Here is a 27,060-nt window from a genome sequence, read left to right on the forward strand (position 1 = left end):
ACATGCATGCATGCACACACATGCATGCACACACATGTACACACACATGCACATATCCACATGCACGCATGCACACACATGCATGTACACACATGCACACACATGCACATATCCACATGCATGCACACACATCCACATGCACACACATCCACATCCACATGCATGCACACACTCACACACAAATGTACACATCTACATACATGCACACTCATGTACACATCCATGTGCATGAAAACACATGCCCACACATGCACACATGCATGCACACATTCATATACTCACTCAAACACTCATACATGTACATGTAAATAATAATAATTTTTAAAAATAGCATGCAGAGTATGGTGACATACTCCTTTAATCCCAGCACTTGGGAGGCAGAAGCAGCTGGATCTCTGTGAGTTCAAGACCAGCCTAGGCTACAGAGTGAAACTGTTCTACACACAAATCCTCGGTGCAGACCCAGTGCGGACTGGCATGCACAGGGGTCAGGGAAGGACTGGGCTGAGCAGGTGAATCCAGGAGGAGGGTGCCTAGGCTAGGCAGCCAGACCTGTATTACAGAGTCACCTCACCCTGCCAGACTGTGGCATCCATCCAGGTCTAACTGTGCACTTGCTGAGCACCTGGCACACAATGGGTTCAAAGTAATCGTTAGTTTGGCTTGAAATTACCCTATTTAAAAAACAGGAACAAAAACAAAACCAATAAAACCCTTGAGGTCTCAGCATCAATAGGTTCCGGGGCCTCTGAGACTGTGAGACCAAAAAGACAGATATTTCTAGGGACAGAGAGGGCCCAGGATCACATCACACCTGGACATTTGGGAGGTCCCTCTGACTCTGTTCAAGAAGACCTCCCCAGGGATGGTTTTCACCCATTTCTGCGGATGTGCAGTCAGTGCTATATCTGGCCAGCAGGCGGCACTCACCACACACAGAAGAGCTTTCTCCTGAAATCGGAAGGACAGAGCCTGGACCCCTGACCAGCTCAGAACCTGTGAAGGAATCGTGAGTTTTGGGGGGTGGCATGTGGCGGGCATCTGATCAGCGAGGTCCTGTGTCCTTGAGCAGCCCTTTAGGGTCTTCTCCCTTCTTCACAGAGACCACACACATCTGCCTCCCCGGCCTTCTTTCTGGCTGCACCTCAGAACAAGCTGCTCTCTGTTTGGATTAGATTTTCTTCCCTGAGAACTCTTTTAATGGCACTAACCTTTAATGGAGATGTCTATTGACAACGAGGTCTCAGGAATGGGCTCTTCCCAGGGCCGGAGCAATGGGAGGGGGTGACAAGCAGGTCTCTGATGGCCACTTACTCCAATGGAGGGAAAGCAATGATAGCCTTCCAGAAGATCTGGGTTCGGTGCCTTGGACTGCCTACCTGTAAAATAGGAATAACTAAGTATATATACAAAATGCTTAGGCCAGTGGGGCCAACACAAAAGCTTAATGGGTAAATGTACCTGTCAAGGAACCTGAGGATCCATGTTAGATCCTCAGGACCCACAAGGTAGGACAGAAGCAACTCATAAAAGCCATCCTCTGACCTCTGTATATCCTGGGACACTTACACATGCACACATGCGCACACACACTCACATGCACATGCATGACCCATAAAAGACAGGATGAGGTGTTCTGGGAAATTCCCTGGGCCCCAACACGAGCCCCACTGGGCCAAGAGGGTGCGGTGGTGTTAGTCAGGGTCAGGGGTGAGCTGTGGCGGAAGTTGCTCATCCCTGTGTCCATGCCTGGCAGCTCCTAGCTGCAGGGATCTCTGGAAGGCTCCAGGACCGCAGCTGTTGAGTGGAGGCCAGCCCAGCACGAGGAGGCCTGGTCTGGCCCAGAATGCCTGGGGAGAGAGAGGAAATGGTGAGAGGACCACTGCCAGGAACCTGGGGGCTGGAAGTCTCTGTAGTGCCCAGATGTCAGGCGACAGGACGTGGGGGCAGGCAGCCTGGAGTTGGAGGCTGGTATGAGAGACCTGGAGAAGTTGATTTATTAGAGACGATGAAAGGAGCTAAATATGTTTGCCGTTCAGCGATGACTCAGGCATTCCCCAGGGGTTCAAGAGAACGAGCATCAAAGAACCAAAGGCAAGCCTCCTCCTACCAGGGTACTGCCAAGCCCATCACCCCAGCGATGGGAAACAGCCACTCTGGCCTACAAGGCCCAGGCACTAGCTGACCTCACCCCTCAGAAAGACCCCTCAGAGAGAGACAGTTTGGTCTAATCCTGGATTTTCTCCAAATTGCTCTGTGATCTTAGTCCAATGGCTGGCCCTCTCTGTACCCACATTCTCTACCGCAATGAACCAGGCCCCACCTCCTTCTCTCATCCCGTTGGTTTCTCTCAGAAGTTGAGTGATGTTTTCTTTACCAGAAAAGCTCCCAACTGCTCTCCAGGAGAAAAGCCAGACTCCACAGGACCTAGGAAAGGGGAGGCAGCAACTTTCCAGGGCCAAGTCGCAGGCCGGCACTGGAACCCAAGATGAACTGTGCAAGCTAGAGGTCGCAGTGACAGAGAGGCAAGGAGATAGCAGGGAGGGGATCGGGGTGGGGGTGGGGGACATGTCCACCTGAAGGTCTGCTCTAGGGAGTATGGGAATCCCTCAAACAGCAGCTGGACACAAGTGGGAAGTGGGGAGCAGTTTGGTGGATTTGGGGGAGGGGACTTCCCTGCTCTGTGGCTACCTTAGAACAAGAAGACACAAAAAGCAGCAGAAGGGTGTGCAGCCTCAGACTGTGGGCAGGGCCCAGAGCCTTTCTAGGGACTCTCCATTAGGGTGGAGTAAGGAAGACCCCGGCACTGGCAGGGATGTGGGGGAGATGGTGGCTGGGAAGCAGCAGCCTGAATGTCGGGGATCTCTGTTCTTCCCAACAGTCTGGTACGTGGCCAGACTGACATAAACCACAGTCAGTGGAGGGAGCTACAAGGTGCAAGACTCCCTATATTGGGACAGTCAGCTAGGCCACATGGAAGCCCCCCCCCCCACTTCCCCTGTGGTCTTCCTGTGCCCTGTCTTTCTTTTTTGGTCACCCTGCCCTGCCCCAATGGCATATTGTAAGTAATTGAAGACCTGAGTTCAGATCCTGACTTTCCCCAAGGCCAGTTGTATGGCTTTGGCCCAGATGCACTGCTGTCTCTGGACCTTGTCAGCGCACCTCCTGCCACAGGAAGCTTGGGGTTCCCAGATGTAATCTTGGGTCTCAGAATCTCCAGCTGACCTGCTAGCCCAGGATAGCCCAAAGGAAGAAGTAGACTTTCAATGGGTCTCAGAAGTCCCTGACCCTTCTTTTCTCTTACCTTAAAGGCTGCAGTGGACTAGCCTTAACAACCCTGACAGCTCTGCAGTTGTCCCTCCGTTTTCTTTTTCTTAGGAGAATTGTTTAGAGGCTTGGTTGCTTGAAATGGGATTTCACGGTTCTAGGCTGGCCTAGAACTCATGGGCAGTCCTCCTGCCTTAGCTTTTTGAATACTGGGATTAGTTTTCTGAGGCAGGGTCTCACTCTGTAACCCATGCTGGCATCAACTCATTGTGATCCTCTCTTCGGGAGAAATTCTAGGGTTCCCAGCATCTACCTCTTCGTTCAGCGTCCCCTCAATTTCTTGAAATTTCTGCATTAGGCACAGACAGCACAGCCCACCTGGGCCAGCACTGATGCCACAGCCCAAAATGCCAAACACCTATCAGCCACTCTAGCTGCCAGCTTACCCCGTTCCTCCTGCGCTCTCCAATGCAGGGGCAGTTCCCTGTGCCATAGAGCACCAGCCAGTTTCTCCCAAAGACTCTAGCCTCTCTCTTATCCCAATTATCTGGTTACAGCTTGGCTTCTGGTGCAAAACCGTGGCTGTCTGGGCTGCCCTCAAGGAGGCTGTAAGTGCCACGCAGCTGATTCTGAGACACTTCATCTCATGTCGTGTTTAACCACAGCCCTATCCAGGGACCTCTTAGCCAGTAACAACAGCCTGCCTGCCTGCCTTCCTTCTTTCCTTCCTTCCTTCCTTCCTCCCTTCCTTCCTTCCTTCCTTCCTTCCTTCCCTCCCTCCTTCCTTCCTTCCTTCCATCCATCCAGAGGAAACAAAGGTTCACTATTATTAAGGTACCATCACAGAGACACACCCTGCTCCCAAGGAAGGAAGATTCCTCCGTCTTCTGGATGTATGTCATCACTTCCTCCCAGCAGCCCACAGAGAGACAGGACCACTCCCACCCAGTAGTTGAATTGTTAGGAGCCATTGCTCATCATAGTGGGGTCAGATCCACAACCTCCTCAGCTTGTCCCTCCTCTAAAGGCTACAATTAATCTCTTCCCATCTCCCTTGAGGATTTTCCCTGAATAAAGACCAGAGAGCAGCCATCTCTGCTGCAAAGAAATTATTTAATAAAACATCCACTGTCAAAAAACAATAAAGACAGTCTCTATAGAAAGTTAAGACAGTGTAACAGAGAAGAAAATAAAAGTCACAAAACTTCCTATAGTATACCTGATATTGCCAGCATTTCCAAACCTGTCTAGCACGCACACATGTGTGATGACTTAGATATCCGCAGTGGTACAGCCCATTCTATTTAGTGGCCTGCATCTGCCTTACTACTATGGAATTCCCATGTCCTACAGGACCAGTCAGAGCAGGTGAGGGCACCCTGCAGTAACAAGCCTTAATCCCTTGCAGTTGTGTAGCAATTCCCTGAGAGAGAAAACATTCCATTCTGGAGGGAGGTGCCTTCAGAGACAGACTGTTCTAAAGAGAAGTGAAAGGTTCCATGCGGAAGTAAACAACTCAAAAGCTTCAGGAAGTCCCTGAAACTGATCAGATTCTTTAGGGCTCTCTGTTAGCATATATCAGCAGTAAGGACTGCCCTCTAAGCTTCCTAGAAGAGGCAGAGACCAGAAGAGTGTCCTGGAAGAGGTTTAGAGCAGTGGTTCTCAACCTTCCTAATGCTGTGGCCCTTTAATACAGTTCCTTATGTTGTGATAATCCCCAACCACAAATTATTTTCATTTCTATTTCATAACTGTAATTTTGCTACTATTATGAGTTGTAAAGATCTGATATGCAGGGCATCTGTGAAAGGGCTGTTGCACCCGGGGGTCATGACCCACTGGATAAGAAGCACTGGTTTAGACCAACTGCACTCCCTGAAAAGGACACTCTTGAAGCCATCTAGCTACCTGCTGGCTGTGCCCCATGCTCCAGGTTCCCAGCTTTTGTGAGCTGTCACCCGTGCTGGGTTAGGCTTTGGAGATGCGGCTGTCTTTGATTCATTTCTTTCCCTGTGAGTAATTCTTCACCCACACTCCTGTAGGTAACCACACACCACACACCCCCGTCAAAACATCTTAAGACTAGATTTTTATGGTACCCATTCTTTAGTCTGTCATTGGCTCCCTATCTGGGTCTGAGTCTTCCAAGAAATAATGTCATATATCACTTGCAATGAAGGGCATGGCTTACGTTACCCTGTGGGAAGTTGCACAAGGGTCTCTGCCATGGGCAGTTGGGGACCCGGCCTGACTAGATGTCATCTGGGCAGGACAGTCATCTCCTCTCATGCTTCACTGGCAGATGTAAGTCATATGGTCGCCTAGCTTCAAGAGAGTGAAGTACCATGCTAACCCCTGCCCAGCAAGAGGGCAGCAGAACAAGTCTGCCCGCAGCATTAACAGCAGTTACCCTTCAGGCGGCTATGTGATCCCATTTGCTCAGGGCTAAGGTGGTTCTGGAGTCAGGATGCCTGGTGTTAACTCTGGGGATTCCTCCTGGGCAGATCTGAAACCCATTGTGCCATATCCTACGTCCCTCATAAGCTTCTTTCTTACTGTGCAGTAGCCAGACTGCACGACTCTATAGTTTTCCTATATGTCTGGAGACTTAGGTTGCTTCTGGTTTGACACTTTTCCAAACCCAATGCCAAGCTGTGGAGTGGCTCAGCAGGTCAGGGTACCTGAAGGAGAAATGAAGCTAAACAATCAGATGGGCATTGGCCTGTTACACACTCTCCCAGAAGCCAGCAGGAGACGTCTCCACCACAGATCCCAAAGAGAGCTCGGAGAAATACATACATGATCATCAGAATTTCTACTCAGTAGGTCTTGAGTGGAACCCACCAACGTGGTTTCCAGCATGTTCCTGGGCTGTGTTGATGGCTCCAGGTCTAAGATCATGCATTTGAGACCTACCCAGTTAGCCATTCTGTGCCACCTGCCTGTCACCTGACAGCTGCTGGTGAGGTGACTCATCCCTACTCAGTTTCCTCACCTGTGAGTTGTGGCCCCTTTGAGAAGGGCCCACATGGCAGGCTTTGAGGGGACGCCCAGGCTGGTGACAAGCTGTTGAAGACAGTGAGTGTTCTTCAGTGCTAGATTAAATAACTTCGTGTTTTAAAATATTTGTTCATTTGAATGGAATTGCATTTATTAAAATTTCCATGGCTTTCAGAGCTGAGTGGGAATGAATTATCTCTGTGCCTGGCTAAGCACATGTGTTTCCTCTCCTGCGTGAATCACCGGCTCCTGCCTGCCTTTGCCCGTTATCTGCAGAGCCCCTGCCCTTCCCCACCTGCTCCATCCAGAGCAGACAGCCCACCCCCACAGCTTCCCTGCGTGCGGAGAAAATGTGCACATTACAGGAAGCCAAAGCCGCTCCCTCCGCCTCAGTAGTTATTCCCTCAGTCAAGGTCAAGCTTAGCTGATGACTTGGTCTAGAATATGACAAAGAGAAAGAACTGGGTTTGAAGGGTGGGACTTCCTGCCTTTCGGTGGCTTCGAGGAGAAGGGAGTGTCCTGGATCACTCCAAGCTATCTGGTTCTGATAAAGGACTGAGTCAGGAACTTGGGTCTCCCTGTCCTATACCCATCCCCACCATAAGTTCTGCATATACTGCAGTGTTCTCTCTCCCCACTCACAGGTCCCCTCCAGAAAGGCTCCTAGGGAGTCCTGTCACCCACTACCAGCTGGAAACAGGCAAGGGCTTTAAGAACTGCCCCCCAAGTCCCAGCACTTGGACAGAGGCGGGAGGATCTCTGGGAGTTCTGGTCTGTATAATGAGTTCCAGGCTAACCAGAGGAGACCCCGTCTCATAAAACAAACAAGCAAACAAACAATAAGGACCCACAGCCCAGCACAATACCTGTCTGAGTCAGGGTTCCTATTCCTGCACAAAACATCAGGACCAAGAAACAAGTTGGGGAGAAAAGGGTTTATTCAGCTTACACTTCCACATTGCTGTTCATCATCAAAGGAAGTCAGGACAGGAACTCACACAGGGCAGGAACATGAAGGCAGGAGCTGGTGCAGAGGCCATGGAGGGATGCTGCTTACTGGCTTGCTTCCCCTGCCTTGCTCAGCTTTCTTTCTTATAGAACCCCAGACCACCAGCTTAGGAATGGCACCATCCACTATGGGCAGGGCCCTCGCCCTTGATCACTAATTGAGAAAATGCCTTACAACTGGATCTCATAGAGGCATTTCTACAAGGGAGGCTCCTTTCTCTGTGATAACTCCAGCTTGTGTCAAGTTGACACACAAAACCAGCCAATACAGTACCACATGCCTGTAATCCCAGGACTCAGGAGATAAAGAATGAGAAATTCAAGGGTCATACTTAGCTACTTATCAAGTTTCAGGCCACCCTGGGCTAGAAGAAACCCTTTCTCAGGACAAACAAAAATGGTCTCTTGTGTTAGCTGAGCCTGGCTGGAGAGATGGCTCAGTGGTTAAGATCACTGGATGATGCTCTTCCAGAGGATGCAGGTTCAGTTCCCAGCCATGGAACATCTCCCAACTGTCCATAATTCCAGTTCCAAGGAATAGCCTCTCTGGTCTCCACAGGCGTGTGTGTGTGTGTGTGTGTGTATGTGTGTGTGTAGCAGACAAAACACACATACACACAAAATAAGTGAATCAGGCGACCAAGTCAGCAGCAGGAGTTGAGTGGATCCACAGTTACCATGGTGCCTAAGTGGAACTTGTTCTTCTGTCCAGTTCTGTTTCCCGGGCAGTGACTTTTTCTCTATTTGAACTGATAATGACCAGCCCTTTGGTCAAGCTCCCACAGAGGCCCCCCTGCCAGGCTGGGCCTGGGGGGAGCCTCATGTTTAATAGCATTTGAAACACCACCCAGAGGCCACAGAGACCATAGGACACTGTTTTTCAGTCTCTAAAGAAGAGAAATGAAGGGACAGGGGACTGGGGCACTCGGGAACTGGACACCGTTCCAAGGACACTGTCAGAGAGACCCCACAATGACCCTGCAGGTGGGTTCTTTGCTACAGCCCACAAACAGAATACTAACTAGAGTTCTAGCAGAGAAATGGAGGCTCCTGGAGGTCTCAGATGCTCCACTGGGGAGTAGCTGGGGAGAGATCCTGTTCTGGGTGGCCGGCTCACATTACCTTCTAACGGAGCTGGGTGTCCTGGGAGTGGGTTCGCTGTGCTTGCAAGTGCATCCCAGGGTAAGAGAGGGAGGTGGTCAGGTCAGGCAAGGCTATGGGAGGAGACTCGGCCTTGGACTGCGCTGGACACTAGAGATGCTTGCACAGTAACCACCCAAGGAGCCTCAGTCTTGCTAACATTGCTTCGGGATAACTGGCAATTAATCACCCTTTAAAAATAATATTGAGAGTTTTATCTTTTAGAAAAGGATGTATGTATGTATGTATATACGTATATACATACATACATATGTATATATGTATGCATGTATGTATGTACTCATGTATGTGTGTACGTATGCATGTATGTATGTATGTGTGTACGTATGCATGCATGTATGTATGTATGTATGTATGTATGTGTGTATGTATATATGTTTAGAGACAGAGTGCTACACTATATAGCTCAGCCTGGCCCTGAACTCACTACATAGCCCACCCTGGCCTTGAACTCAGCACAATCTCATATTGCATCAACCTCCCAAGTTGTTTCTTTCATTTTTATTATTTTTATTTGGGGGGTGCACACCCTGAGTTTGAGGGTCAGGAAGAAGCTCTACCCACTGAGCAATCTCTGCATCCATGGTTTACTTTCAGACCAGATCCCACTATGTAGCCCAGGCTGGCCTCTGTTTCTCAGTCACTCCCCCACCTCAGCCTCTGAGTGTTGACACTGTAGGCACACAGTATCCTCAGCTCGAATATTTGTAAAGAGAAAGAAAACAAACATTTCCTGTGAAATTTGTCTGAAATTGGACTTTTCAAGTTTGTGTTTGTACCCAGACTGATAGTTCTGAGTACAGAGAGTGTGGAGCCCAGGGCCTCTGTGGTGCTAGGAGGGCTCTGCCCACTGAGCTTCACTTCCACACCACGGCTGTATTTAAACCCCACCCATTCTGTGGTGGTGTTTCCATGACAAGGAATAGGCAAGCTGGGTAGTTTTGCCCACAAGGTATAACTCTCAAACTATGGACTGCCCAGTCCTTTCCGGAATCTGGCGCCCACCCTTCCCTAATGGGACGAGTGGTTCATTAGGCTCAGATTCTCATCAGAACAAATGGGAATGCCAGACAATGAGGGTTACCTGCGAAGGCTGGGAGAGTGCCCAAGAGCGAGCACTGTGGCCTTCCAGGAAATACCTGTGATGTATTATGTCACTCCTGGGTGACCCTGCCTCCTGCCCTCTGCATCGGAAGGGACCCACTCTCTCCATCTCCCTAGTTTAGCCTCCATCATAGCACACACAGTCTATGCCAGCTTCATCTCCGGCCCTGAGACCACACATTACCTGGATGGCATGGTTGTGAGAAGCCTGGCTGGCTACGCTGGTGGTGGTGGTGGTGGTTGAGGTTTGGGGTATTTTGTTTTTGCTTTTGTTTTGCTGTAATTGTTTCGGTGGGACAGCGTCCACGTAACCCAGGAGCCAAGGATGAGTTTGAACTCAGCCTCTTGCCTCCGCCTGCCTAGAGTTAGAATTATAGGCACTTGCCAGCATTTATGGGGTGCTGAGAATTGAACCCGTGCTCCGTGCATGCTGGACGATCACTCTACCAGATGGAGCCAGATCTCAAGTCTCTTTGCTTTTCATCCCATACTCTCCATAGGTAACCCACAGCCCTCTGATTCCTCACTGCCCTACCCCTGGAGGCCCTTGCTCAGCACCCTAATGTGGAAGGCTGTCCTTTCTCCAATCTATCCACTGTAGCCTGCTTTTCCGACACCAGTGCATGGGTCAGGAATTCTCTTCCTTATGCCCAGTCCAGTGTGGCCCCTCATTCTCTGTGTGGCCACTCAAGCCATGATCATAGAAAAGCCTGAGTCTAGGGCACCTCTCTAGATGTGCTCCCCAACCCCCACCTCTGGCTGCCCCTGATGAGACCTTGCTGCCCTTATAAATATGCATGAGCGTCTCCTGTTGCCCTTATGAATATTCATGAATCTCTCATAGTTCTCCTGTTAGGCCAGGGAGCACCAGGACTTGTATTGGTATTTCTGAACGTGCAGTCCCAGCAAAAGCATGGGCCAGACTTAACTAAATATGCAATAAATGAAAGCCACCTGGGGTGCTGAACACCTGTAGTGTGGCACTGAGAGCTGAGGCAGAAAGATTGTTGTGACCCGGAAGCCAGCCTGGGCTGCATAGTGAAATCCTGCCTCAAAAAAAAGGAGGGGGGGGGGGAGGAGGAATAGAAAAAGAGGAGGACAAGGAAGAGGCGGGAGAACAATGAATAACCAATTAATACAGTTAGGCCCCACTCCGTGTTGTCCGATGATCTCTGATCTCTGAGGCTCCTGTTGTGCCGCTCTCAATGAAATGATCCAGGTCCCCCTCCTGCTTCCTTGCTAAACCCCGATTCTATTCTATTCGTAGAGGCTCCCCAGCCCTTCAGGAACCCGGGAGCATTGGGAGCAAGAACCATCTGCCTAACTGCCCCAAGGACCCGGGAGCTGGGACCCGGATGTCTGGCAGCCGTCCCGCTAGGGATGGGCCTCACCTCCCAGAAGATCAGAAAGGCCTCCCCAGCTCCTGGGTTTAAGCAGCTGAGGTTTGAAGTTCTGGGTGCAGTGCTTCAGTGGCAAACATGACTTGCAGTCTGTCCTGCTTAGACTCTAGACTGAAGCTCAGACAGACACCCCAGAGCACCCCCCTCAGTCCTCTCCCAGCCCGCAGCCCAACCACTCTGTCTTGCTCCTTCACTGGAACAGTTCCTGCAGCTAGCATGCGACTGAGGCTGCCATGGGTAGAATGTCAATGAGGCCAGGCCTGAAGAGCCCATCTGGGGACCAGAGACCAGGCAGAGGCTGAAAATGAAGAGGGCGAGGAGGCAGGAGGCAGGTCAGAGAGCAAGGGTGGGATGAGAACCACACTGAATGAAACGGGTTGGGATTAGGGCCAGGCTCACTGTAAAACTGCCTCCAAGGGCAAGAAAGGAACGCAGGGGGTGGGGGTGGGGGCAGAACAGAGGTAGTTTTAGGGGCTAAAGAGACAGAAAGAATATAAGTGCATAAAAAGGAGAAGCCGCTATCAGTACCTGGGACCCTTCCACAACAGCTAGAGGCTAGACATTCAGCCGGCCTAGGCAGAGGACACCCTGGAAGCCCATGTCCAGACCTGGACAGAAAGCAGAGCTGAGGACAGGGGTCCTTAAGAAAGCAGGTGTGGCCAGAAGGACTAGAAGCTGACAAATCAGACACCAGCCTGGTCACCTCATTATAGTTTGAGGGCAGACCAAGGTCTTGCTGGTCACCCTCCCTGCCTTTGTCCACTCCTTTACCACACCTGATCCCCTTCGCTCCCACCCAGTCATATTCTCAGTCAAGCCACACCCTGACTCATCCATCACTCTATCCTGGCCTCCCTCAGAGACCCATGGACTGCCTTTCTGTCCTGGTGGGTTCCACTAACTGTGCTAATCCCCGGAGTGCTGTGGTGATAGCGTCTGGGCCTCGTGGCTAAACTCAGCTAAGCTCCCAAGCTTGGGATGTGGCTGGGCCAGGTTCTGGTCAAGGCTCTAGGACTCCAGTCATAGATAGTAGATGCTTCCCACACACTAGGACCCTCCTCCTGTTACACCATCACGTATGTGTGTACCAGGTGTCGCCATGGCTCTTGAGCTGAGCTAAGGTGACCCCATTGAGGAGGCATAGGTACCACTGCTGTGGTGGCCTCCCAGGCAGCCCAGCTTGGGAGAAAGCTCATTCTCCTTGAGTTTGCAGCTGGGGCAATCAATCGGTTACCATAGAAACAAGCCACGAATCAGAGAGAGGCACTTCTTAGCTAAGCCAGTGCTACCTACCCACCTACTCAGGCTTGGCTGTGAATGTCCCTCACTTAGAACTGTTGGGGAAGTCACAAGAAGGGAAGAAGCGGGGCTCCTGATATGACTCAGATCATCAAACTGTCCCCCATACTCTCTTGAGAGCCCCCCAAGGACTAGATGTTATCTTGGGGGACCTGACCCTCCCAAGTAGTCCCCCTCTTCAGATTTTACCAGGCTCACACCTTACATTATAGCAGTGGTTCTTAACCAGGTGGAAGCAAGCCCTTTGGGGGTTGAAAGATCCTTTTACAGGGTACCAAAGACCATCTGCATATCCGAAATTTACATTATAATTCATAACAGCAGCAAAATTGCAGTGATGAAGTAGCAACAAAAATAATTTTATGGTTGAGGGTCACCACAACATGAGACACTGTATTAAGGACTGTATCACCAGGGAGGTTGAGAACCACTGCATTATAGCCTTACCCTTTGGTGCTTGGAGCAGGAGCTGAGGGGAGGGGTCACGAGCTCATTGGGCAGAAGAGAAAGCGGAGGCACAGCCCCAGAGTCTCTAGCAATGGAGGTCTAAACCTTCCTTCTGAGCCTCCACTCTGGGTCTCTCTCCTCCATGGCATGAGAGATGAAGGAGGGACAGTCAGAGGAACTCTGCCTTCCCACCAGATCAGAACTTAGCACTTCCTGTTCCCATTCATGGCAGTCTTACCGAGGGCCGTTAGCCAAGCCTGTGGGCCTGCTCCCGCCTGCCCACCCACGCAGCTGCAGCCTCTGACTCCTGCAGTGCGGCCAGAACTGGACAGAGCCCTGGCTCCCTGTCAGCCCAGCAGAGCCCATCACTTGGCTTCTCACTGGGAGGAGGCTGAGTTTCTCAGATGGTTAAATGGGGGTGATTGTGTCTGCCTCACAGAGGAGTAACAAGAAGGCAACCCAAGGGCAGGGAAAACTTAGCACAATACCTGGTATGTTATATTATACTCTGTGGACTGGAGGCCCGACTCCCCCAGCTCGGAACCCAAAACTGTTCCTGGGAGCCCACCCTCCCAAGACATCCGCCTTGCTGGAGAGGCAAGGAGGTGAATGCTACCAATGTTTGCAACCAGATAGGAACATAGAGAACTGCAGGTGGCATCTAGAGGTTTCCCTGGCAGGGGTCCAGACACGGCTAGCTGGGGGATCTGATGCCACCCCAAGTCTGTGTGGTTGTCAATGCTGTGCCACAGCAAAGGTGACAGTAGGGACTTGAGTGGGTTCCGAGTGCTGAGGAAGGAAGGAAAAGGCGAGCTGGGCTCACAGAGAGCTGCAGAGGTGTCTCACCACCCATGGGTTAGGCTGTTGCCTTCTGCCTAGAAGCCATGCTCCGGGACTCCAGCTCTTTCTGCTGGCATCCAGAATGTGTGGCCCAAGATCCATCTGGCAGCAGCCCGAGCCCTGCTCAGCCGGGTGCATGGGCCCAGTGCCACCATAGCTGACCCCACCTTCCTCTCTCCCTCAGCATGGACCCACTATGATCTACAGGTGTGTTTGCACCACACCACGCAGCCTCCCACTGGCTTGTCCTCTTCTTAGATGCGAGCCTGGCGCAGAGACTTGTGGGTTTCCCATGGCCACATAGCCAGGAAATAAGTGGCAGGGACAGGGTTTGGACCGGATGGGAGAGACTTCAAAGCCAGTCCCTAAGGAAGATGGTGGCATCTTCCTTCTGACGCTTCGCTCTCCCTACTCCTTGTCGTCATGGCTCCCACAGAGCAAGATGGAGCAAGAGGACCCTGGTATCACCTCTCTAGGAGCTGCTTCTCTCCTTCAGAAAACAAATGGATGCACCCATTATACTTTGGTCTTTGTGGGGGTTGGGGGTGGCTGACAGGAAGCAGGTCTGTAATCAGCCCTGGGGCCAGGTGCCCTCCCCAGCCAGGGCACTGTTCCACATTCTAGAACCTCCCGTGATTAGACACTAATTGCCGCCACTCTCTCAAATTGAAGACTTTAAACACCGCTCCCCCCACCCCCCACCCCGCACTGAAATGAAAAGTACATTTCAATCAGTTCCTCCCCCAAACCATTCCCCCTCGGGAGCCAGGGTGGAACACAAACCCCTGGAGACTAAGGAGGAGGCAGCTCCCTCCCCCCACCCCTCCACCACAGTCTGCCATTCCCTTCCCCCACAGCTCCACTATGGCCCAGCCTACAGCAACCTGGCACTTGGGAGTGTGGGAGAAACATTTGAGAGACCAGGGAAGCTGTTTGAGGTTACCCCAGCATTCAGGAGGTGGAGGATGCAGGAGGTTTGCCTTGAGTTCCAGACCAGCCTAGGCTACTTAGCCAGAATCATTTCAGCCTCCAGGAGTAAAGCTGGGACCCAGCAGAATGGAGGCCTGGTCCCAAGGTCCTCATCTGCCGGAGTCCAAAATCAGACCATGAGCGGGCCGCAGCCAGTTGTCCTTGGGTCCGTGCTTCTCAGGTACAGTTTGTGGGCTCACAGATTCCCTGGTATGGGGAGTGCTGACTCACATTGTGTGTGAGGAGGAGTCAGGAATGGGCAGGACACTGATGTGCAGCTAGGGTTTGGAAACTGCTAGGTTGACAGGTGTGAGTATGGACCCAGAGAGGGTGACCATATATCCCAAGGTCACATAGCAAATCAGAGGGTCAGGTAGGATGGCGGCTCACAATCACTTCCCTTTCTGGACATTTTCAGAGAAGCCAGTGAGCAGAGAGAATGGCCAGGGGCAATGGCTTGCGCTCTAGTCCCAGCTATTCCAAAGTATGAGGCAGGAGGATCCCTGGAGCCAGGAGTTCAGGAATCCTTCTGACTTTGTATGATATGGGCATCAGGAAATTGAGAGGGAGCTGGGAATACCTAGTGGTCTCTCCAAGGGTTCACACGGGCTCCAGAGTCTCCAGCCAGGCTGGCTGACCTGACAGGTAACCATCCTCAATCACAGCAGCTCCTGATTGGGCCCCTGCTCTGGCCAGGTGACCATAACCATCAGTCAAGATCAGTCTGTCCCAGACACTTCACCTCCAGTCTAAGCCGACTTTCCTGCTCCTGCCCAGCTCCCAGTGGAGGTGGGGGTGTCAGGATAGCCCTGCAGGGATCAAATCTGCAGCAACTCTGCTGGACCATGCTCTAGGATTCAGGGCAGCGTGCCCAGACCCCAGCACTTAAAAGCTACAGCCTCAAGCTGCAGTGAAGCTGTGTTGAGAGTCACCTCCCAGAACCCAGTGGAGCACAGGGAAGGACAGAATAGTCACAGTGCATGTGTGCGAGCGAGCCTGTGCGTTGAGTGTGTCTGCGTGTGCGCTACACCACCTCTCCAGTTCCATATCTTGATACTGCCTCCCCTACTCTACACCCATTTTCCAGATGGCAGAGGCCAGCTCCAGTGGCCTGCAGGGGCAGGGCAGGGCAGGGGTGTGCTCAGCCTGGTGTCCCACTCCCAAGCAGAGAGTAGATAAGAGGCCACCCCTGCTCTGCTACCTACACACCCACCTCCCCAGCCCCAAGTCATCCCTTCTGGTTCTCCCTTGCCTCTTTCTGCTACCCACACCACACGTGTTCTGTGATGGTTGGACATCCTGCCACCAAGCTGTGTGACTCTAGACCAAGTCTTAACCTCTCCGGACTTTAGCAGTGTTCTTAGCTATTAGAATCTGGTAGGAAACTGCCGTGAAGATCCCGGTGATAGAAGGCTGCTGCTCTCTGAGTGAAAGGGGCGAGCATAAGGTTCTGCTTGCTTTCCCACGCCTGTGTTTGTTCTTCTAAGCAGACACCTTGGAGGGGAAGTCGTTGGCAAAGCAGGCTGCCTCCAGGGAGGGAGTCTGGTCCCTGGGGGAGGGGAGGGGAGCCTCCGTATGGCACACGCTTACCTTTCAAATATTGAATGCATAAATGCACCGGTAATTCTAGCGAATAAACAAATAAAGCACAAACGTTTACAAAGTGAAACTTTAAAAATAACACCAGTAGCAGGAGAAGGAGAAGGAAGCATTCTGTGGAAGAGACAGAGACAATTCGCACGCCCCTTCCCTCGCCACACTGCCTCCCACCCCTCACCACATCCCCCACCCTACTCCGTGTCCCACCCTGGGGTGCAGCATCTGCTGCTTCCTTGGAGGGCAACAGGATCCATGGTAGGGAACAGAGGAGGGTTGAGCCAGGGGCAGGGACACCAGCCCCAGGGCTTGGGAGGGGATTCCCAGTCTAGCTTCAGGGTTCTGCAGAGACAGTCCTCAGAGGACCTCAGAACCCTGTCCCTTATTCAACAGGCTCCTAGTGTACTCACAATCAGTCCCAATGTCACAGGATATCAAGGGACCCTTGGATAGGTGTAGGTTTCTCCCTCTCTCGTCCTAGTGGCCTCTCCCCACTGTTCTCCCTTGCTGCTCGTCTGAACTATCATCAGTACCCAGTGTCCGCCTGCCACCAGCCTGAGGGTGACCGAGCAGGGTGGGGCGGATAAATCTCGACCTTAAGCATCTCAGAGATCTGAATGGGAAATTCCAAGGTGAGCATGGGGGTGAATCATGGACCCTAGAAAGTCTTCCCAAGAGGCATGGCTGGCTGGGACCTGAGAGCCAGGTCTCTGTCTCTGATAAAGATTGTGAGTGGACTGTTGCAATTTCTCCAGTGCTCATGGGTCTGGCCTCTGAATCTCAAAAAACATCCCTCAGAGGCTAGAGAGTAAATACTGCTCTTCCAGAGGCACCTGAGTTCAAGTCCCGGCACCCATGCCAGGAGGCTCACATCTGCCTGTAACTCCAGCTTCAGGAAACATTTCTAACCTCCACAGATGGCCTCACTCACATATACACGCACATAAAAATCCCTCAAAGCCTTAAATTTCAAGTCATGGGCTTAGGGTGATTCTCAGGCCTGGCACCTTCCCTGGTGGACACACCCTCATACTGTACACAATTCCAGTTACAAGATTCTGTACCCACAACAGCTCTTAGAGCCTGCTGCTTTCTCTGCTTCTGGGGCTTAGATGGCTCCTGAAGGCCCAGCCTCAACCATGCCTACTCTCCTGTCCCGGCTGGGGCTAAGTGACAAACCTTTGGAAGAGACTATGTAATCTGCAACCCCAGTTAGGCTCCCAGTTGGGACCTGGAGGCCAGAGAGAGCCCTGGAGAGAAGGCAGTCACACCTCAGGCTGAAAGGGCCATCCAGGGGCAAGGCCATACTCGGAGCGGTGGGTAGCACACAGCAGAGAACAGCCCTTGGGCTGTCCTTGGCAGCTTGAGACTTTCTCCCAGCTTCATGTTGACGGTTTCCTGTGGGGTTAGTGTGATGGACAAGCAGGAGGCCCTGGACCAGGATCCTGAAGGAAGCTGGGACTCTCATGTGTTTGCCCCAGATGAGGCTCTGAGTCTACAGCAGCTCCCACCAACTGCTCCATGAGGTCCCAAGGTCTTAGACTACAGGCAGTCCTTTCCCAGGGTCTCAGCCAGGCTCCCCCTGTCTCCTGACTCTCCTGATCCTGTGTCCTGTTACGTCCCACAGCTTCATCCAGTGGCTTCCATCTCCTGGTACTCGCTCAGCACCCTGGGCTGTGTGGATTCCCAGAAAGGACAGCTGGGTGAGTTGATCTCCCTTGCGGCTTGGCATTCCTGTCTGGTGCTGCTCCTGGGCACAGCCAGGCTTGGTCTTCAGTCAGTGCCCACTGAAGGAACAGATCTACAGAGCTGTCACTACCTACGGCAGGATCTGCTTGTGAGTGGACAGACACACGTTCCTGTGTCGAATGACAGAAGGTCTTATTAGAAAGGGCCAGGGGAAAAAACCTTCCCTCCTCCCCTGGTCAGATGCCTGAATGTTAGGTCCCTTGGCTCACACTGTCTGCTCAGTGAAAGCTTTCTCATGTCCTAGTTACACACACACACACACACACACACACACACACACACACACATACACACACACCACACGGGCATGGGCACACACAGGCACACGCGCTCACAGGCATGCTCAGAAACTCAGAAGTCCAAACATGAGCGTAGGGAAGAAGGTATCAGGTGGTAGAGGTCGCCTGCAGGCCAGGGCCATATCAGACTCTTTTTGTGCCTGAGGTATCCCCTTGGGCCATGTTTCTAACTACCAGCCTGTCCCCCTCCCTTAACCGCATAGCCCTGGAGAAGCGATGTCAGCATAGCCTGAAGCAACCCGCAGGGCCTGCTCCTAGGGTCGGCCTCAGGGAAAGACACTGGGACCAGCAAAGAGATGTGACCATCCTACCACCTGCCACACTACACCCACAGAGGGCTAAGTGACTCCTCCAATGTCTGTGTTTGAGTTCCAGCTGGGGCCCAGAGCACATGCATGTGCAAACACACACACACATGCACGAGTACACAGCTCACAGTTTCTCCTTTTCTCAGCAGGATGGGGGCATGGCAGGGGCACAAGGGAGCAGAAGGGTGCAGGAGGGAAATGCCACAGTCTCTCTGTGCCTCAGTTTACCCATCTGTTAAGAGGTCATCGGAACATTCTCAGTGACCTAAGCCAGGCACCAAAGGACAGAATGTGTGATTCTACTTAGGGAGTGGGGTTACTGGGGTCATTGCTTCTGATGAGTGCAGGACAGAAACGTTTGCAAATGTCAGCTGATACAGTAAACGCATGTCATGAAAATGCACAAGGGGGACTTTTATGATACATATATCATACACATCCACAAAAATACACGTGCACACACACTCCTTCTGCCCTTCCAGGGTGTCTCCAGCAAAAAGGTAGGTACACATAGTGTAACAAAGTCATATTTGATTCTGCTGAGGGTCATCGCACAATGTTCACACTCTAAACTCCTCACTACGGTCCTAAGCCTGTCTTCCCCAAGGCTGCTCACCTGTGACATATCTTAGCCGAAGGTCACCTCCAGTCTCTAACAGAAGTCTCTGATGAAGGGCCAGGATCCTGGGGTAGACTCTCTGGCCCAAGGGCAGATCGAGGAAGGTGTCGTCTCTCCCGATGTGCAGAGCAGAGCATTGTTCTTGGTCTCTGCCTAAATACTGTCCAACGGGTGTCATGGGGCTCTAAGACGGTGTCTGGTTATCCTGAGTGACGTCACTGAGTTCTGGTCATATACAGCCTTGTGTGGTGGAGACCCTAATTCAGCCCGTTTTACATGTCTAAAAGGCACTTTTTTACTCCATTTATTGCTTGGGGTTAGCTGGTCACTTGTCACATTAGGGAAGAATGGGCAAGGCTTGAGGGCTGGCTGGGGTACAAAGATCTCTCAACCTTGGTCTTCCTTTCTAATGTTTGGGTACAAGCCTGGACCCAGTGTGATTCCAGAGAGGTGTTGGAGCCCTTGCCCCTTCTCTCCGTCCCCTTACCCCCTCTCTCTTGTGGTCAACCAACACAGCTCCTTCCCTCCCTTGGGAGGCTGACCTCAAGGAGACCATGTGGTCAAATGGCTCTCAACAAGCACACAAGACCCAGAGGGCCAGAGCCATAGGTGTGAACCTAACTGAGGTATGGCAAGGGTCACTAGGCTGAAAAGGCACGGAGGGGACTTAGAACTGTCATCCATCGGGAGAGGGAGAAAGGGACAGACAGAAACACAGAGAAAGACACACAAAGAGAGCCAGAGAGGAGAGGATGTCAGGGAGAGGACCCCCCAGCCTTGCAGGGCAGCGTCATTGGTGGAAGCAGGGCACTAGGGATCATGTGACTGTGGAGAGAGGCTGGAAGTTGAGGCCTTGAAGGTCTGGGTCCTCTACAGATGCTCGCTCTGCTCAGTTTGAGCTTAGAGATCCCTAAGAGCCTAAGGACATTTGGCCCATCCTGCCCCACTGACGTCCATTTGTACTGCTCTTCAGGACAATGACAGGTTGTCATGGTACTGGGCTTCTATCCCTGCCCATCCTGGGTAGTGCCACGCAACGATGGACCCAGGGAGACTTCAGCGCAGTGAGTGTGAGTATGTCTTCCATGCTCATAGCCTGCGACCACGGGACCCAGAGACTCCAGCTCTGTCCATGGTCAAGCCAATGTCTCACTCTGTATCTCCAACGTGGATAATTCTGATAGTTTTGCTAAGGATAACCCAATCTGGAAAGGATTCGGAGCTGTTTCACCAGGAAAACCTCAAGCAACCATTCCTCTCCCTTTGCTGAGCTGAGCTCCTCATGGTGCCGAGTGCTGATGCAGGGGAGAAGATTTCTTTGACGGCCTTCAGTAACTCTACTACTCTCAACGCTGGCTTTCCTCATCTGAAAAAATGTGTTCGTGCAGACAGAGCCCCTCCCTCAGAATAAGGAAGAGGCACAAAAATCTGAAAAAATCTGCCCAACCCCCAACCCTTGGCCTCAGCTTATGCCAGGCCCAGGCTCAACCTGTGAGGTAGCCTATCCAGAGGTCTCACCTCCAGCACTCTTCACACCCCTCACCCGTGATAGGGTGAGGGCTTGAGTGCCCAGAGGCTGGCCAGGTCCACCCTGAGAGCTGCATGCTAAGGAGGCAGAGACAACCATCCTGAGCTCACAAGCCTCCCATGGCTCCCTGAGGTCCAGCAGAGGATCCCTTCTCTCCAGGCATTTTGGGGTGCCCTTCAGGATGGACCCCCTCTTCCTGGCACTGCAGCCAGGCCTGTCATCCTATACCCTCAAAGCACCTGGAGGATGAGGAAGGAGGTGCTTTCCAGGTAGAGAGAGGGTGATAAGGAGGGTGAGCCCCTGATGTGTCTGCTGACTATAGCAGTCCCTCCAGGCCCCAGTCCCAGAGCCCCTGGGTTTTTTTCCACTTTGATCTACTTGGATTCCTCCAGGGCCAGGGAGCCACTGGACTTCAGTGTTGATTTGTCACAGGAGATTATTGGCAGCAGGGTCTGTCACCCGCATGAGGAAAGGAAAGTGAACCTCTCATCAGAGCAGCCCTCCAGGGATCTGGGAGCCAGGGGTGGGGGAGGGGGAAGTGTGGAGATGGCGGGAGGTTGGGGGGGAGGCAGTCGGGGGCAGACAAAGACAGGGAGGTGGGAAGGAAGGAGGGAGGCACAGTACTCAGCTACCCTGTGCCAGCACATTCCAGAAAGACTTGGGGTTCTCATGCAGGGTGGAGACTGAAACAGTGAAGAGGCAGTTTCTAGGGGTAATAGGTTCCATTTCCTATGAATGCTGGAATCTCAGGGTTCATCACAAAAGCTTAAAGCATTGACAAAGAGCCCAAGATGATTCCCATTTCACAGAGAAGTGATTGGGGCCACTGAGAGCAGGGACTTGAGGCCACTGAGCAGTAGAGACTAAGCTTGCTCCCCTGTCCCTCAGGTGTCCTCCCTTCCTGTCCAAGGATTCTCTGGGGGTGGAGAGGATGGGAGAGTCCCCAGCCCTAAGGGTCTGTCACACCTTCTACTGCCCTCTCCCAACACTGGGCTCCAGAATCCCATCTCTGACTTGCTAGCTACTGGACAGCCTGCTCTCCTGAGCCTCAGTTTCCCCCAATGGATGAGCAGTCTGCTTCCTCATTTCCTGGTGTTCTGTGAGAGAAAAGGCAGGCTCCCATCCCTACCCCAGGCCACCTCCAACCACTGTTTTGCATCTTTCAGCTGGGCCCTAAGGCCCTATTTCCGAAGCCTCCTCATCCGCCCCCACCTTGGCCAACTTCCCCTGCCACCTCCTGCTGCCACCCCTGCCACCGCCACTGCACTGCGCACCCATCTAGCTGTCTTGCTCCCTCCCAAGTGCTCGACGCTCAGCTGAGCAATATTCAACACCCACGGCTGCCAGCCAGAGCTGAGCCAGACAGGGAGCAGGAGAGGAGAGGCCTCCACAATTGCTCCCCTGGCTCAAAAGCTGCCAGCCACAGTCTCCTAGGGTCACCCTCTCCAGCAGCAGGTCCCTTCTCTTCCTCCCCTCCCAGCTGACCTAGCCTCCAAGTCCTCTCCAACCTGCCCTAGCCTTTTCCTCTCCGACCTATTTCTAGGGCTGTCCGGCATTGGCCATTGGCAGAGGCAGTAGCAGCAGCAGCCCAGTTGAGCAGTGAGGGAGGGGCCAGCAGCATGGACCTCCCACCTGACTGGACTGAGAGTATTCAACTCCTACATCAGTACAGCAGTTATCAAGCCAAGCCCCTGCACAGGCCCCATGTTCCCCCTACCCCTCAGATACAAGCACTATTCAGGACCGTGGAGATGTTCAAAGCACACGGGAAGGAGAGAAAGACACTCAGGATGCTGGGAAGTCCTCCTGAGAGCCCATTTCTAATAGCCCTTGTCTCCCAGCATCCTCCATCTCTGCCCCCACTGTGGTTACACAGTTACTGTGCCTCTTCCAGAGAACTCCTGATGCCTCCCCCACCTCCCAGGAAAGACCAGTACCTGCCCTGCCCTGCTGGCCCCCAACCAGGCCCTCTGTCCCTTCCCCATCCCCCTCCTACCTTCCTCCTCTCATTTCTCTTTGGAATCGCTTCACCCAAAGTTCATTTTGAAAGAAATCGATTTCCAAGCTCTCGGAGATGCAATTTGGTTTTTCATTTTGAAGATACGATGGTTAAGGAAAAGTTTGGAGACTTAATCACCATGGAAGGTTTGGGGAATAAAGGATCCTCTGCCCCCAGCCCTGGTGATGGGCAACAGGCAGCTCTTGCTATGACAGCAAAACAGGTAGGTAAGACAATGGCAGCTGTGTGATGCACCCAAGCACACTGTACACTCACGCAGCTACAAATGTACACACCACACACCCATATGCATGTATACAATGTTCTCGCACAACCACATAGGACTATACGTATTTACATACGTGTACGTACACTCATGCACTCAACCACACATGCACACGATAGGCACACTCACATGTATACCTGTTTATTCACACAATGGCACACATGTGGCATACATGCTCACACATATGTACATGCACACATCCATGTACACCCATGCACAACCACAACATACACCTATACACATACATGTGCACACACACGTGTATATCTATACCATATACCATACACAACCACATACATGCACATACATATGTAAACACAGGTATGCACACACATGTGCTTACACATAGCTCTTTCTCAGCACAACACCCTGTGCCAGACCCTCCCCCCAACAGTCCCGACAAAGGGCTATAGAAAAGCTATCTTCACCCACTAGCTGACTCTGCCTCTGGTCTCCACTCAGTCTTGCTCCCAGGCCAATCCTCATTGTCTCTAGGCCCATCATTCCAAAGGTCCTTCCTAGGTTCGACACAGCAAGGATTCAAGATCCAGTATTGTTACCCTCTTAGGAACATTCATAGGCTACCTATGGCTGACTGGTTGACAATCACATGCAAACCATGGCTACAGTAACCTGCACTTTTTGCAGCAAAAGCACATGTGCATTAAACATCACTGCCCTGGCTGCCCTGACAGAATGAGCAACTGCTGAGCCTAGCCCAAGTCTGGCACCATGAGCTTCCATGATTATGCACTCAGGAATCTGGGAAGGTATTTCTCAAAACTGTAGAACTGGTTCACACCCGCACATGCACACATGCACACATGCACACACGTTCACACATGCAGACATGTACACACACATGCACACACGTTCACACATGCAGACATGTACACACACATGCACACACATGCACACACGTTCACACATACAGACATGTATACATGCAGACATGCACACACGTTTACACATATACAGACATGTACACACATGTACACACATGTACACACACACACACATGCATACCCTCCACCCATCACTGACTCGTCTTTAGCCTCTGGAAGATTTGCAGGTGTTTGTGTGAAGATAGAGGCTCCCCTAGGAAAATATTTGACCCTCTAAGGCAGGAGCCCACAGTTCCTGGATCATGGAGCCACAGAGGCCCTAAACCCGACTCAGTGCAACCTCACACACCAGCCGGCAGTCGCACACACCCAGTGCTGACACCAATTTATCTGATCTCTTATGAAGTTGAAGTACGTCTCTATACTGAATGCTATGCTGGCCTCAGCTTCTGCACTGGTGCCATGGCCTGGGACCCCTCTGCCAGCCACTCTTAGACTCAAGTTCCGTCAGGGAACTCTCCCTATCCCAGGCCTTCAGACCGAGTAGTGAGCATTGTGATTGAGAAGTCACAGACACCCATGCACGAGACACCATGCAGTCTCAGTCAGGGAAGGATGCAGGGAAGGGGATGACAGGTAAGAGCACCATCTGCCCTTCCATGACTGCCCTCACCAAGAATTCTGAGCTCAGGGGAAATTAGGGAGAGGGTGTGGCAGCGCAGAGCCCTGTGTCAAAGGTAGGGAAGTGGTACACAGGGCTTGCTGAGACTGCAGGAGGGGAGGGGAAGCTGGTTAGCATGGACGTCAGATGTAGGAGCTCATTCCTCAGTTTCTCCATGCCGGTCAACCCACATTCTGTTCAGTGAGAACAGACTCTGCCATCGCTACCACACTCTGGGCCTCTCTCCTAGGCCTGTCTGAGGTGTTGGGCAGAAGCAGGAGGAAGCCATGAAGGTTGACTGAATCCTGCCTCCAGGGCAACCTGTGAGCAGAAGGGCCCAGCAGTGGATGTTCTAGCATGAGTTAGGACCACATTTTCTTGCTGACGTGGTATCAGGAGGCTTCCTGGACGAGGTAGAGTAGCTGTGAATGGAAGCTGAGGACTGGGGAGGCCAACCAGGTAAGATAAAGCTCCTAGAGACGTGGCTCCCTCTCAGCTACCTCTTCTGAGCGTGTGGTGTGTGCTCTAAGACACAAGGAAGCAGCTGAACCCTAGGACTGAGGAGGCAGGGTACTCACCCCAGCTCTGCTCGTCCCTCTTTACCCAGACTCCTGTGAGGCTCAGGGCAGACTGGCAGTGGTGGACCTCTGGCCTGCCCAACTCTTCCCCCAGGGACAGTTGGAGGGAAGATGCCAGAACACGTGGTGTTACCCCCAGGGACCAACCAGGTCCTCGGCCCAGATTCCTTGATCCTGCCCCAGTTTGGGGACACTGCATTGGCCGGGCCAAATCTGGCCTATTTCTCCAGAAGGCCTAGAGATTCCTGGGAGGTGCCTGGGCCCTGCCCACTCCCACATCCAGTCTCCTCTCCATGCTGAACTCACACAAGGGGCCATCTGCTTATTACAGGATGAGTTCAGCAGAGACCCTGCCCCTTTAGATAGCTGGTATGGGATACCTCCAAGGGCACAGGAGTCAACCATTCTGTTCTTCAGACTCCACTCCCACCACCAACCTGGTGCTCCCCCCACCCCCAGTCCAGAACATTCCAATTCATTGCCTTCAGATCCACTGCTGAGTTGCCTGTCTGCTTTCAAACAGTATCCCAAGATAGGCCAGGCTGGCTTTGAACTTACTTCCCACAGTCCTCTTGCCTCCTTCTCTAAGGGCTGGATTTACAGGTATGAACATGGCTCTTGAGATTTCTGTGTGTTTGTCTCAGTGCTGGGGAAGGAGCCCTAGGCCATGTGCAGACTCCGTGAGCACTCTGCCTCTGAGCCACAGTCCCAATCCCAGTCTAGATCTTGACATTCTTGTCTCCCCCTGCCACCACCACCTCCTCCCCACCCCCGCCTTTAAGTAGAGGATGGAGGAGGTCAAGAACAGGGATACACACTGTATCTTAGGATCTTAGGCTGGCCTTGAACTCACAACAATCCTCCTGCCACAACCTCTAGAGGGCTAGAATTACACAAATGAAGTATCACACAGCACTCATTCAAAGATTGCGCAACTCCTAGGGTGGTACACGCCTTTAATCTCAGTGCTCAGGAGGCTGAGTCAGGAGGAGCTCAGTGGCTACGTAGCCAACCTGAGCTACACAGTGAGACCCTTAGGTCTTGATACTTAAAGAACAGAGGCTGCCACAGAGGTGTTTGTCCCCTGAAAACAGGCAGTTTTCTGGTTGCATCTCTGGGACCCTGGGAGACACCAAGAGTCCTTGAGCTCAAAGACAGAGTCCACCACAGCATCTGGTGGGTCCGAGGGACAAGTGTGAAGGCCAGCGGGGCTTGGGCTATGGACTGAGAGGGCTGCTCTTGGGACAGATGAAGCACCTAAGGGTACCCTTGACAATGAAGGGATATCTAACCTCAACTGGCAGAAACATGAGCCTTGGGGACAGAAGTGGAAGGAGACCTAAAGTGACAGTGATATACAGGACTAAGCATACGGGCCTTGGTTCCTAGGCATTAGTCGCCTCTCTGCCTCCTGATTTCCCAGTCTGCATGAGGTCCCTTTCCTCATTGAGCATGCTTTACTGTGTGCCCAGTGGCCACTACAAGGGACACAGGGGTAGGTTTTGTTCTGAGGGCTGAGAAGCTTCTCTTGAACAGACCCCAAGGCCTTCCTTCTTCCTTCCCGCCCTGCCTCCTCTGCCCCCCCCTTCCCACCTCAGCTCCCTCCCTGGGCTACCTGCCAGCCCCTTCCCACCTCCTGGGCCCTGAGCCCCAGCAGGGCTGAGTGTGTGATAACACAGCCCCCAATCCTATCATTAGTGCTAATGACTCCACGGGTGGGAGGCTGGGTAAGGGGGAGACACACAGCCCACCCCAACAGCACAGACAGCATCAGAAATGGTAGATTCTGGCTGAGGGGGGATGCTTCAGTCACCTAAGTGCTTGCTGTGCAAGCAAGCATCCGAGTTAGGAATAACCAAGTGCCTGTTATCCAGAGTGGGGACACAGAGACAGGAGGAGCCCTGTGGTCAGCCAATTAGTGGGCTCCAGATTCAGTGAGAGACCTTGGCTCAAAATATGTGAAGACGGGCTGGAGAGACGGCTCAGGGTTAAGAATATATACTGCTCTGGTAGAAGGCCCGAGTTTGGCTCCCAGAACCCACACTGGGTGCCTCGTTGCTAGCTGTAACTCGAGTTCCAGGGGGTCTAACACACTCT

At 52.4% G+C, this 27,060-nt stretch overlaps 1 long non-coding RNA gene across 1 annotated transcript; it reads right to left on the bottom strand.

Annotated features, from left to right (window-relative positions):
* Positions 1 to 16,150: 16,150 nt before the first annotated feature.
* LOC134479754 (uncharacterized) lies at positions 16,151 to 26,395 on the bottom strand. Its single transcript, XR_015625753.1, has 2 exons — positions 19,064 to 26,395; positions 16,151 to 17,950 (listed from the first exon to the last, which is right to left on the bottom strand). It is a non-coding gene; the product is annotated as an uncharacterized LOC134479754 (long non-coding RNA).
* Positions 26,396 to 27,060: the final 665 nt, after the last annotated feature.

Source organism: Rattus norvegicus, chromosome 7, assembly GCF_021556685.1.
Source record: "Rattus norvegicus strain SHRSP/BbbUtx chromosome 7, alternate assembly SHRSP_T2T, whole genome shotgun sequence".
Taxonomy (NCBI): Eukaryota; Metazoa; Chordata; class Mammalia; order Rodentia; family Muridae; genus Rattus; species Rattus norvegicus.